The sequence below is a fragment of the Vespula vulgaris genome, chromosome 8 (assembly GCF_905475345.1).
Source record: "Vespula vulgaris chromosome 8, iyVesVulg1.1, whole genome shotgun sequence".
Taxonomy (NCBI): domain Eukaryota; kingdom Metazoa; phylum Arthropoda; class Insecta; order Hymenoptera; family Vespidae; genus Vespula; species Vespula vulgaris.
Window position 1 is genome coordinate 4,979,774 of NC_066593.1, and position 14,200 is coordinate 4,993,973.

At 33.2% G+C, this 14,200-nt stretch overlaps 2 protein-coding genes across 17 annotated transcripts in view; one reads left to right on the plus strand and one right to left on the minus strand.

Annotated features, from left to right (window-relative positions):
* The window catches only part of LOC127065576 (40S ribosomal protein S11), an 86,014-nt gene that overhangs the window by 55,009 nt on the left and 16,805 nt on the right, over positions 1–14,200 (minus strand). The gene's annotated exons all lie outside the window — the stretch shown is intronic.
* LOC127065565 (uncharacterized) overlaps positions 1–14,200 on the plus strand; it is a 150,581-nt gene that overhangs the window by 52,725 nt on the left and 83,656 nt on the right. For all 16 annotated transcript variants that reach the window (XR_007782128.1, XR_007782127.1, XM_050998071.1 and 13 more), the window contains one exon: positions 4,570–4,618. The gene's annotated coding sequence lies outside the window, so the exon portion shown is untranslated. The remainder of the gene's footprint in view (positions 1–4,569; positions 4,619–14,200) is intronic.

Below are 14,200 nucleotides of genomic sequence, written 5' to 3' on the forward strand. Positions count from 1 at the left end.
AAACCTTATGGATTATCGTTCGCAATAATGCCTCACGGCCAATTACCGTTCACCGTTGGATACTGATATACTGCAAATTAACCGACTCTCCGTTCGCCGCTTAATCAGCATATTTATTACCGCGAAGCAGTACGAGTATAATCTCGGGGAAGTAAAAGAAGAAGAGAGGGAATGCGAAGGAAAAAGAGAGAGAGAGAGAGAGAAGGAGAGAGAAGTATGCCTAGTTCGATTTCGTGATAGGCAGGCTATTTCGAACAACAACGTTAAATAGACTTTGTGTTCTGATCGTGTCTAGTAACATTCAATGTCTTCTTTCAACTTGTTTTACATTACAATTGTATCCGATCTAAAACTAATTTTATTTTATTTTACGAACGTCGTTCTTTATCCTCCCAATTTTTTTCTTTTTCTTTTTCTTCTTTTTTTTTTTTTTTTTTTTTTTAATTACAAAGAAATACGAAATTATTCAATCTTTACAACACCGTTAGGTAACATCGTTTTATGTATTATTTCAAATTGACAAATTGACAGGCGGAATATGTGAATGAAGTTTTTTTAAAAAAAAAGGGGGAATCAAAAAAGAAATTAAGGAAAAAGAAAAGAAGAGAAAAATAATGAAAAATGGAAATATATAAATGAAAAAAAGAATTTATATTGAAACGAATGTATCCAATTGGAATAAATTGTATTACAGAATAAGTTAATATTTAAATGTTAAATTATAAAGGAAACGAGTATTATGATAAAAGCGTCGACGTAGTCGTTTAAAAGACGTCCTTGAGTATAGGTGTTCGGCCAGTACTATAGTACTTGCATCCAATTTTTGCCACCTTATTCGGGGTCATAAAATTCCACCCTTCGACGATAATCCTTTCCTACTTTCGCTTTTACTCTCACCGAGCTTACATATATATATATACATATATACGTACATACATCTGTGTGTGTGCGCGCGTGTGTATATATATATATATATATATATATATATATATATATATATTTAGGTATACTATTTACATATACACGCATTGGAAATATCTACAAATCTTGGAACGTAGTAAACTAACGAACGGAATGACATGGTACAGTCATTAAATTCAAGACGAGTCCAATCTTTTTTCTTCCCCCTTTTTTTTCTTTCTTTTACTTTTTCTTTTTTTCTTTTTTTTTCTTTTTTTTTTACCATTCGAATATTCCACATTCCCAGGAACAACGTCAGCAGCTTTTCATAGCTGCACTTTCAACGCTCATCTTACACGCGTATACACATACGTATATACGTATTTACGTGTGTATTATCCTACGCATTATCGTATACATTTGTCGCTCTTTAATATTATTTCGTCGTACTTTAACTATAGGAAATAGGAACGAGTCGAATGTATAAATAAAGGACAGATAGAAAAGCGCGAAACGAGCGTTTAAATACATGAACGAATTGCGATCGGGCATTTAAATCGTGAGTACGTATGTGTGTGGGTGTGTGGATGTGGGTGAACGTACGCCCCCGCTTACGAGCCCACCCACCCACCCTCTCTCTCTCTCTCTCTCTCTCTCTCTCTCTCTCTCTCTCTCTCTCTCTCTGTCTGCCTGTCTGCCTGTATCTATTTTTTCTCGTTGTCTTCGTCTTTTACACGAAAGTGGTCAGACTTTATCATCGACTCTACGAGCTTATTTATTTTTTCTCCTTCTCTTTTTTTTCTATATATTTTTTTTTTTTTGTATTTTCTTAGCGTTTTTCGTTTTGGTTTCCAGCGTATCGTCGTGAATTTTTGCAAGCGGCACACGCTCGTGTTTATCAAAACTTTTAGAAAGTATCTTCGATCGTAATGTTTTATTTGAATTATACTTGATTCGATTAAACAAAATTTTTGTTAGTAATTCTTTCACTCTGAGCATCTTTAAAAGTCTCTTCCTGCATTTGTCAAAGGATTTTCTCGATATGAATAATCGACGAAATAATAACATCGTGTATTACGTTTTTTTTTTTTTTAGGAAATATTGTTAAGTTTAAGATTTATCAATCTTTACAATCTTTATACGTGGAAATAAATATTATCTATGTTACTATAATTACGCTATACTATACTCTGAATAGTATTAGCTTATAATTTGAAAAAAGAAAAATGAAAAAACAATTGGAATACTTCCATTACGAAACGAACGATTAATTAGTTAAGAAACGAAATTAAAAAAAAAATATATATATAGATACATACATAAGTACGTAATTTTCAAGTTAATACACAAAAGAGATACATACATACATACATGTACGTACGTCGTATTTATGCTAAAAAAAGAACAAAAAAATAAAAATATAAAAATAAATTTAAAAAAATATAAAATAGCCCGAGACAAGTCTCGGAGACAGAATATTTTTTTTTATATACGTACATACGTATATTTATGCTTTCGTTTCGATTCGTTACACATATACATACACATAAAGCCACATACATAGGGAAAGAGAGAGAGAAAGAGAGAAAGAGAGAGAAAAAACTCGAGAACGAAGTAAACTCGAAGTGATATCGCACAACAAACAGTGAAAACGTTTTCAGCGCACATTCAAAGGTAGCTCCTTAGGTATAAACATACTACATAGTCTCTCGTATCTGCCTACAACTACCTAACTCTTCGCGCATCGTAACTTACTAGACTCACTAGGCTAGGGAAAAGAAGATTACTTTTACATCTTTCTTCTCTTTTTCGTTCACACACACACACACACATACACGTGTACACATATAAATATAAATACACATAGACACGTTTACATACACATGTACACATTAGTTTTGTTTCTCTTTTGTTGGCGAATATATACTACGTGGTAGATTATCCAAGTAGAAAATGTAATGGAACGAGTAAAGTTTGCGTTCACGCGTCGTTAAACTCAAACGAAGTGGTAGGGAAAAGTAAGTGAGTGAGTGAGAGTGAATGAGTGAGATAGAGAACGAGACAATACCGATGGCGGAATAACACTAACGCGATTAGGTAACTAAAACCGTATCGACGTATCCTACAAGAACGTTCAAACTTGTGTATACATCTTTCTCTTTCTTTCTATCTCTCTCTCTTTCTCTCTGATTTGTGTCCATAGTAGCTTTTGTGTATGTGTGTGTGTGCTATATATATATATAAGTACTATATACAATTATATGTGTACACACGTATCACTCTCTCTCTTTTTCTTTTTCTCTGTATACTCTATATCTGTACACACGAGAGAGTGTGTATATGTGTGTGTATATATATATATATATATATATGTATAAAGTACGGATAAGTAGAATCAAGTAAAAGACTCGATCCAGATTCCATGAGGCCAGTTGAGATTCAAAGGAAATTAAAATGGTAGTTTCTTCGAGTTATAATATAACTCGTCTCGTTTGAAAGAGAAAGATAGTTGATATTAAAAAGACATGGTGGTGGGGTATAACAAGTACTTACTTTACTTGCTTGCTTACTTACTTAGTTTACTTATCTCGTAACTTAATCGCGACAAAAGTTAGCTGGGTGAACAACAAGGAGCTTTCCGTGCGATCGATACAGTTAGTTATATGTATGTACATAGATATGTACGTAGTATGTATACATATATGTAGAAGGTAGCTAAATATGTGTAGATAAGTAAGTAAGTAAGTAAGTAAGTAAGTACGTCTTATAACGTATATATCGAATGATTTCGATTGATTTTGAAATGATCGATTTAGACACGTTTGATAGTATTAATCGACTCGTCATTCGTTATCGTCATGTTATCTTGTGATAGATAAAACATTAAATATAATGATGTAATATAGGTTAAATAATATATTTTTTTCTTTTATCGAACGTTCTGATTGATTCTTTTTGTTTTTTTTTTCTTTCTTTCTTTCTTTCTTTATATATATATGAAAAGTATACATGAAAGATTTTATGTAAAGAGCGATGACATTTTGGAACAAAAAAGAAATTAGAAGTATTTTCTTACTTGAATTGAAATGTGTTTTTCTTTTTATATCTATAATAGTATTTTTTATTTTGATTTTAATGGTAAATATTTTTCTTTTGTTTTGAATATATTAAAAAATTTATTTACGATATTACGTGTATTGATACTTTTGTTATAAATATATAAGTTTCATTGATATCTCTTAATTATTATATTATAGTTTATTATAAATATATAAGCAAAATTGATCTCTTATTTATTATTATTTATTGAAAAATGGAAGGTAAAGAGATAGGTTTTTAAAATATCATTTGAATAAAAATATAACTAATAAAAGAATAGACATGGATTGAATTATTACTTGTAATAGAAATAGAAAAATAATGATAAAAATCTTTTTCTTTGATACATGACGCGAATGAAAAAAAAAATAAAATAATAATAATAATAATAATAATAATAATAATAATAATAATAATAATAATAATAATAATAATAATGATAATAAAGAACAAAAATAGAAAAGGAAAGAAGGATATAAGAAAAAGAATTACAAAAAAAAATTATAAATAAATAAATTCGAGATTTTCATCAATCTCTCTTATCACTAAAGATCGATATCCGTGTTTCAGAAGCGGCAGAACCAGTCTACAAGGCGGAAAGATAGCGGCGACCTTATCGGTAAGGAAATTTTTCATCGAGTCATCGTCGACCAATCAAACTTTTTTTCTTTCTTTCTCTCTCTCTTTCTCTTTCTTTTTTCTCTTCTTTTTTCTTTTTCTGTTTCTTTCTCGCGTACGAAGTGGATCACCTTACCCAAAAATTACAATATTTTACGATGACATTGACCTTATTCAAGCGATCGTTACGCAAGGTCGTTTACTTCCTAAAATAAAAAGAAGGAAAAAAATGAAACAAGGAGGATCAACGAACGTACGATTTCATTGAAAACATATATTTTGTATTTCTTTTTATTTTTTTATCCGACTATTTTCATCTATTTCGAATTGAAGAAAATTGAAGAAATGAAGAGATACATTTCTTTTTTTGAGATATATTCTTTGTAATTTGATATATATATATATATATATATGTACACATACACACATACAGATTATAAGAAATCTGTTGCATCAGATGATTTACGAAAGAAATTTGTTCTGAAGAAAATTGCTTGAGAAAAAAATATCGATCGAAGAACCTCGCGTTTCTCTACCTTGTTAAGGTAATCCGTAAAGGAAGGGATAAAGAAGAAGAAGAAGAAGAAGAAGAAGAAAAGAGAAAAAAAATTACAGAAAAAAAGGAAAGAAAAAATAAGAAATTACAATAGATATTACAGACAGGATGAAAATAGTAATCGATCCTAACATCATCTACTATTTCACGCGTGCGTGAATTTCACACATACACAAACACGTAGACATAGTTCCTCTCGTTACCGTTTTCAATCCTCCTCCTTTTCTATCCTACAATTTTTTTTCTTTTTTTAATTTTATTTATTTATTTTTTCTTTTTTTCATTTTTCTTTTTCTGTGCTCTTTGGTCGCATCGACAAAGCGACAGTGTAAAGTCATTATCTCGTTAAGGCGAGCGGGCCGTTACTTCGGGAGTTAATGGCTCGTGAAAAATGCTCGATCGAGCTCGGCGTTTCCTCCTCCTCCTCCTCCTCCTCCTCCTTCTCTTTCTCCTTCTCTTCCTCATCTTTATCCTTATCCTCATCCTTATCCTCATCCTCATCCTCATCGTCCTCTTTCTCCTCCCTTTTTGCTTCAACCTATCGTCCGATGGATAAACTAACTTACATCGCGCTCGTTCCTACCTTCCCTATCGTTTGTTACCCGTAAATCATATTGTTATCCTATGGGAATTAATAAAAAAAAAAGAAAAAAAAGAAAGAAAGAAAGAAAAGAAAAGAAAAGAAAAAGTCATAGTAAAAAGGAAAAGAAGAACGGCGAGAACATTCGTTACCTCGTTCTTTCATGCTTTTATAACTTATTTATGTTTTGATCTGTTAACTAATTGTAAGGGAAAACTGAGTTAACTAGTAATGAAGATTTCATCTTTCTCTTTTTCTCTTTCTTTGTTTTCTCTTTCTTACTTTCTTTCTTTCTTTTATCCCGTGACGATAGGATAAGCGAGATCGTTTGTTTCTACGTTATTAATTAAAAAAAAAAAAGAAAAGAAAAAAAAGAAAATGGAAGGATTAATTAATTCTCGATTACACTTAGTTTTCTATTACGTATAACTTTGTTATTAATTGAGGTAACAAGTTAAGACGGATATATAACAAACTTAATTGAATTTTAATTATCGAGTCTTTAATTAAGATCCGCATCGATCTTTTTTTCTTTCCATCTTTGTTTCATTCACGTAATAAAATAATATTCGTTTTCATACACGAGTCAATGATTATTATCTACATAAAAATCGCTTGATATTAAAATTGAAAGAAAACAAAATTTAGGACAGATTTCAAAAAAAGAAAAAGATAAAACGTGTTGTCCCCCCCACCCTCTCTCTCTCTCTCTCTCTCTCTTTCTCTTTAGAAATCGTGTACGGAATAGAGTACTTAGAGTAGAGTAGAGTAGAGTTGACTAGAGTAGAATTCAGTGAGTCCGCGTGCAAGAAGAGCACAGGCGGTCGTGTATGTACCTGCCGTGCCAGACAAATTCCGGCCATTAAGTGTTCGAACATCGCCGAGGCTGTGAACCCGGAGAGCTCCTCTCGGAGTCTACCTTCACAATATAAACGCTGGACTCTCGTGGATTGACCCTTTGCGGTACTCCCACCATCACAACTGGACATTTGCCATCACCTACGCCACACGCGTTACTACTACCATTACTAACCACACCATCACCTTTGTGTCACGGACATGCCACACGACATGCTATATACCTAAATAACATTTATATACATATACACATACATACATACATATATATATTTATATATATATTTATATATATATGTATGTACGTAAGTATGTACGTATGTATATATAGATGTATACATATTATCATTTCTCTGTAGCAACAGACAACACTAGCATCTCTTATAACGTTGAAACTAACACGTCTAAAAACGACTAGACGCCTATATATAGTTTACTCGCACGTACTTACATACATATATAGATATATATGTACATATGTACATACGTATAGGTATGTTCCTAGCCGGGGTCATTTTCTCATCGGAGATCTGCGTACCTACACTTGGAGCCGCCTACGTTGGCAAAAAGAATCGAGAGAGGCTCTCTTCTTGGCATCTTGTCCCGCGTCGAACGATCATTCCAATAGATTTCCATCTCTCTCTCTCTCTCTCTCTCTCTCTATTTATCTATCTATCTATTTCCATCTTTCTCTCGCTTTTCTTTTCTGTCTCTTTCAATTATCTCTTTCCTTTTTTTCATTTCTTTTTTTGTTATTTTCCTTTTCTCCTAAAAAAAAGTTATCTAGTGACCAATCGTGACCGCACGTTTAAACACAAATCAAAGAAAAATGTCTGAGCAGATTTGAATATTGTCATCTCTAATCATTCAATTTCTCATTTCTAAAATACGCATGTAGAACGTTCGTTGTTAAACGAGAAAAAGAAATATATTAATTTCTGATAGTTCGTTGAATGAACGATGAGTCATTTTAACCAGGGATTTCTTTGTTAATAGAAAGCGATATTTATAAATGATAATATGGGAAAGAACGGTCATAAGTATTATTTATCGTACACTCGAGTTTAATACTATAATTTGTAAATATTGATGAACGTTGTGGTATCTACGTTGTAAATAAGGGAGCAGGTTTGTTTTAATTCTTGGAAGTGTGACGAAGGTTATAATAAAAACAACAGACCGTATGTAAGAAATTTGTTCGTCGTGTGTTCGTTGAAATAACAAATATAAAGTTTGTCATTGATCGAGTTCCATCAGTTCGTGATACGTGTGTACGACGAACGGAGAGTACGGATCACAGATCGATTTAATTAATAAAATATTAGTTTGATATCGGTGTTAGAACGATGTACGTCGAATATCATGGGAATAAGGCCATTGAAGATCACCTACACTGAAGTTGCAACTATCGGTAAGCAGCGAGGTCAAGATCAGTACACGTTAATATTCATAAATTTTTCAATAGTATCATCGTTATTGAAATGATGTAAAGATTTTTCCGGTAAGATAAATTCATTAAAGATAAATTTCATATAAATTTACACTCGCTCGTTACATCACGAGTCATCCGTTGTAGATAGCGTATTAAAATAATATTTATCGTATAATGGATTCGCATTAAAGTTATTAACGTATATTTACAAGTAATATTATCTGAATTATTATATATGTATAATATAAATAATATATTATGTATATATTTAATATATAATATATATAATTGATATATGTATGTAATATAAATAATATTATCGCATCATTCAACGCCTTAAAGAATAATAATTTTAACCTTAGAAAAATATTTATCCCTGGGAAAATAATTAATGGGAAAGTGAGGAAGGAGATTCGCTACCGCATTTCGAACATCGTCGAAGTGACCATAGACATAACCCGCGTGTCTTTCGCGTTTTCTTAAACCGAGAAAGGTGGGGTGGAATTTTTCTTCCGTAAAAATGGCCGATAGAAGCAATGACTATCGTAATTAAACCATTGACGTTGGCGGTACCGTAAGGGTCAATCCCCACGGTCGAACATCATATTCTTCAACATGGATCGTAGGTCTTAAGAAAGATCGAGGAAGAAAGAAAGAGAGAGAGAAAGAGAGAGAGGGAATAAGAGTTGGTATGAACTGCATGAACCGTACGAACATTCGACGCTTAATGGCCGGAATTTGTCTGAATGGCAGGCAACACTGACAACCACTTGGTACTCTGAAGTCGAGCTCGTCGTTGAAAAAGATTTTAACGAAAGAAATCTCTCACGATATCCCCATAAAGGCGTTTCACGATTGACCCGGTCGAGATACCTTAGGTTCGACATTTTTTTCTTTTCTTTTTGTTGTTTCTTTCTCTTTCTTTCTCTCTCTCTCTCTCTCTCTTTATAGGATGCCGTTAGACAATACATCTTCGTTTTGATCACGTAATGGTCACGAAGAGGAACGTAATTAAATCGTTAAATTAATACTAATTATTCTTATGACTTTTCGAGTATTAAACAATATTGATATTTATTTTTTAATTAAATTGATATACTTGTTGCTGTAGTTGTGCAATAATGAGATATTTATAATCTTACATTTTATCGGTCGTTTTGTTCGTACGTAGAAAAAAAAAAAAAACAAATAGACGGAAGGAATAAATATCTTGTTTACAAGGAGAGATGCGTTGATGTGTTAAATTAATATATAAAGGAAAAAAAAAATAAAAGAAAAAATTAAAAGGAATGATCGAAAGGATATAAGCCTTCGTTAAATCCTTAGAGAGATATCTATCCTCGATTGAAATGAATTCGATCGTTGCGTCGCAATGCGAACGATCGTATTAGATGATGGCATTTCTTATTTTTAGATAATTAGATAACTAAGCTCGATGTTTCGTAATATTTTTTCTTTTTCTTTCTTCGTGAAATTCATTAATGAATTTTTCGTAAGCGATGTTGGCAACGTTTGCAGCGAATAAACGTAATATAAAAAAATATATATATATACATATAAATATATCTCAGCAACAAAAACGTTCGAGATGTCGGATATTTCCTAACGATTGGAATTTGTCCGTTCGGACAGGTACACGAGATAGTTACGATCTAGATAGGAGAGTAAATAAGTAATCAGGAAGTTATGGAAAACTGACGAAGTGGACTACCAAGTCGTGCACGGAATGGGCAAACGGGAAGATAAACTCGTCCGTCGAGAGTCTATCTAATCTTCTTTCTCCTTCCCTTTTCACCGAGCTTTTTCCAATAACATGAGAGAGAGAGAGAAAGAGAGATGGAGAGCAAAAGAAAAATAAGTAAAAGTAAAAAAAAAAATTTTTTTTATTCCATATTAGTAGATCCGTAGCTAATGGCCGTTCAACTTTCGACTAGGTTTTCATTCGTCTTGATTTACGAGAACGAAAGAACGAAAAAAGAGAGAAAGAAAGATAAGTATATTCTTAATAAAAATAGTCAGTGTCATCGTTTGACAAGCGTCGTCATTATTTTTCTTTTACATCATCTATCGTCGTGTGCTTATTTTCTACGTCATCGATGTTTTTCATCGTTTCATCTTCTTCAACGTTATCGCTCTATATTGTCATCTTCATCATCGTCCTTCGTCATCTTCATGTTTTCATATATTTATCACTTCCTCCTCTTATATTTTTTCTTCTTCTTCTTCTTCTTTATGCTTTTCATGGTTTCTTCATCCACTTCTTCTTCTTCTACTTCTTCTACTTCTTCTTCTTTCACTTCCTCTTCTTCTTCTTTATGCTTTTCACGGTTTCTTCATCGACTTCTTCTTCTTCTTCTTCTTCTTCTTCTCTTCCTATTTTTCTTTTTCAATTTTTTTTTATTCCTCTTTAAGCTTTTCATACTTACTTCATCTACTACTTCTTCTTCTTCTTCTTTTATCTTTTTTTATTCTTCCTCTTCTTCTACTTTTTTTTAATCTTCCTCTTCTATTTTTTTATTCTTCTTATTCCTCTTCTTCTTCTTCTTTTTTCTTTCAAAAGAAACATAGAACGAAGAACACGATCAACTTTGCCTACCGTGCCATTTCACGGCGAACCGTGAACGTATATACAACATAGTCTACCCATTTATTTCTCTTTTTCTTTCCTCCATGTCGTCTTCTCTTCGTTGTCCTTGTCGTCATAGTCGTCGTCATAGTTATAGTAGTCGTCGTCGTTGTCGTCATCGTCGTCGTCGTCGTCGTCGTCGTCGGCCGGTTCGTCCGGGGTCACCGATGAGAGGTCACGTTGGTCGCATGACATCGGTGCCTTTTTCATTTTTCCCCCACCCCCTCACTTTTCTACATAACTCTCTCTCTCCTCTCTCTCTCTCTCTCTCTCTCTCTCTCTCTCTCTCTCTCTCACTCTCTCACTCACTCACTCACTCACTGACTGACTCGCTCACCCGAGAGTCTCGTTCGAAGGAGTGGTCGTTGAACGCACGGCCGTCGGCCCTCGCGAATTCGCGTATTCATTATCGCACACCCGTCATTTGCATAAATTTCTTTCGGATGTACGACCGTTTCAAGATTTAACGAGTCCGATCACGAACAAAAGACACCAGGATAAAAATTTCTTTAACAAGGATTTAATTCGCGACATTTTGTGAAAAGAGAGATTAAGAGAGAGGGAGAGAGAGGAAGATAGAAAAAGAAAAAAAAATATGTATATGTATATGTATATGTATATGTATATGTATATGTATATTTATATGTATATGTAAAAATCTCTTCGTCTACATTTTTTATATATTCCTTACCTGCGAGCAAAACGATTTACATTTTTATTATTTTATTACGTAAAAGAGTTTAGTTAGGTTCGGACGAACGAAAATATTTCCTTTAATATATTCGATACAACGGATCAAAGACATTCGTCTTTTGGGAGTTTTTTTTTTTTCGTCCTCTTTTTCTTCTTTATGTAAAATAATTGTATATATTTTCAAATGTTATTGTAAAGCGAGTCACGTGACTTCCGTCTATTCTCAATCACGTTACGCGCGACATTTTACGACTGATCGAAAAGAAGGGAATAATTTAATCTCATAAGATTTATTATCTCGTAAGAGAAATACCTTAGTGGATATTAATCGAGAAAGTTTCAGTAAACTTTTGGTGTATACGAATACGAAAAAGAAGTGTGTTTCTTCGAGGTGTGACGTAAGAGATCGTATTTTATGATCGCAATTATTTTTTTTTCTTTTTTTTTTGTTATTTTTTTCTCCTATTTATTTTTATTTATTTATTTTTTTATTTTTGTAAAGTAGATAACAATATCTCAAAGAAAATTTCAGAAGTATCTAGGTAGAAGATATCTCGATGACGATTGTATTTTATTATCTTTTAAAAAGTATTATCTTTTAATCGTAACAATACATGGTGTCACTTTCGAAACACTTTGCATTTTAATGAATCATGAGAAAAGAAAGTGAAAGAGAGAGAGAGAGAGAGAAAGAGAGAAGGAAATTATAGAAAAGAAAAAAAAAGGGTGAAAAAGATGTATTATTAAATATTATCGTTGACCAACACAAGAGAAATGCATCAGAGTCGCACGAAGCCAAAATGGCGACTCCTATCAGCGACCGGCGGAAGTAAGTAATGGGTAGTTTGGTTTATTGAAAGGAAATCGTTCATTACGGTGTATAAAAAAAAAAAATGAAAAAAGAAAACAGAATTGTCCACGGGGAGGATTAAACTGATATGAGAACGATTAAGACGTAATCCTATAAGTTTCTAATCGCAGAAAGTGTGTACTTAAAACATTTTATAGATGTGCACGTCTGGTAGCGTTACTTCTTGTGGGAAGCTACATAGGGTGTACCTCGAATTATTGATGCAATTGATACCGCGTGTGTTGCGAACAAACATGTTAAGCCAAAGTAGCAAGAAATATCGTATATAGGCTCGACATTAGCACTTAGATAGTTAGATAAAGTATATCCAATAAATAAATGTTCGGTGATGTTTCTTGCAAAATGCAATAAATAACATCGTAATCACGTTGTCCTATTTTTGATAGATAATTTCTTAGAAATCTTGGTCGATCGGTTAAAATTTATGAGGATCTCGTAAAAACGTAAAAAAAATATCTTGTAAAACAGTGGTAATAGTAGTAGTAGTAGTAGTAGTAGTAGTAACTAGTCCCGTAAATCGTCACGATCGTCTCTCTCATCATAATCGATCGTACTTGACGGATATGCCGCCATTTTGGTACTTATAGAAGAATGAAAAAAGAAATGTATTGCCAATAAAAACGTCGATAATTCTGATCTAATTTTCGAAAAGGATGGAAACCGTTGTTACATCCTACAGATAAGAGAATGACAAGACGATTGGGAGGGTGTCGATTAGATCGAGATCGACGAATAAGGAAAAAGAGGGATAGGAAATGGTCGAAGGAAATGAAGACGCGGAGAATGAAGATGGAGAAGAAGGAGGAAAAGAGGAAAGGAAGAAAGGAGGAAGGAGGAAGGAGTTAGAGATGCGGCTTACCGCATACTCGGCACTCCGTACGTCACCGGGGCGAAAGGATAAATACCCACGATTAGCGATTTATTTGAATTCTCGATGCACGCCTCTAGTCCGGGTCCTTCGATACATGCCGATTGCGCCTTGCGAGAGCACAAGTTTGCCCTCTTCTCTATCTTTCTCTATCTCTCTTTTAAAGCCTTAAGAAACTCTACGAGCATCCTCCGGCACCTCCACCTCCACCTCAACCTCCTCCACCTCCACCACTTTCTTCTTCTTCTTCTCTCTTCTTCTTCTTCTCTCTTCTTCTTCTTCTTCTCTCTTCTTCTTCTTCTTCTCTCTTCTTCTTCTTCTTCTTCTTCTCTCTTCTTCTTCTTCTTCTTTCCTCATCGTCGTCGTGCTCGGTCGCGAGGAGCGTGCGGTATGCGACTGCTGCAGGCGCGATTACCCACGACGTGGATTGTCAAAACCTCCGAGGAGGCACGTGGTTTACCGTTAAGCCAGGTCTTCTTCGCCTATCGAATATTCGACCTTAGACCTGGCGACGTTGCTGTGGCGTGAACGCGGAAATGCACATGTATGTATATATGTGCGTGTATATGTATGTATATATGTATGTATGTATGTTTGTATATGTATGTGTATATATATATATGTATGTATATATATATGCATATGTATGTATGTATGTATGTATGTATGTTGGCGTGTAGATATGTGTGATATGTATGTGTTAGTATGTTTGTATGTGTATGTAAATAAGAAATGTAGACAAAATTCAAGAAAATTTTAATGCTAAGTTTTAACACGAATAAATTTAATCATAATAATATTATTCGATATTAGTTATTAGGGATTTACATATATATCTCTCAGAGAGAAAAAAGATAAAAAAAAAATAAATGGAAGGAAAGAAAGAAAGAAGGAATTTATAAAATCATTCACATATATATGTATGTATGTATGTATAATATAAAAAGAAAGATGCGTTGAAATTTAGAGTTAAGGCGGTTAAGAGTCATTTTGTATTACATGTAATTTTGTTTTAATCGTTTATAACGCCATGTAATTACTAAGTAACACACTGTACACTACCTGCATCCGTATTCTTGTAGTCTTATTTCATTTTATC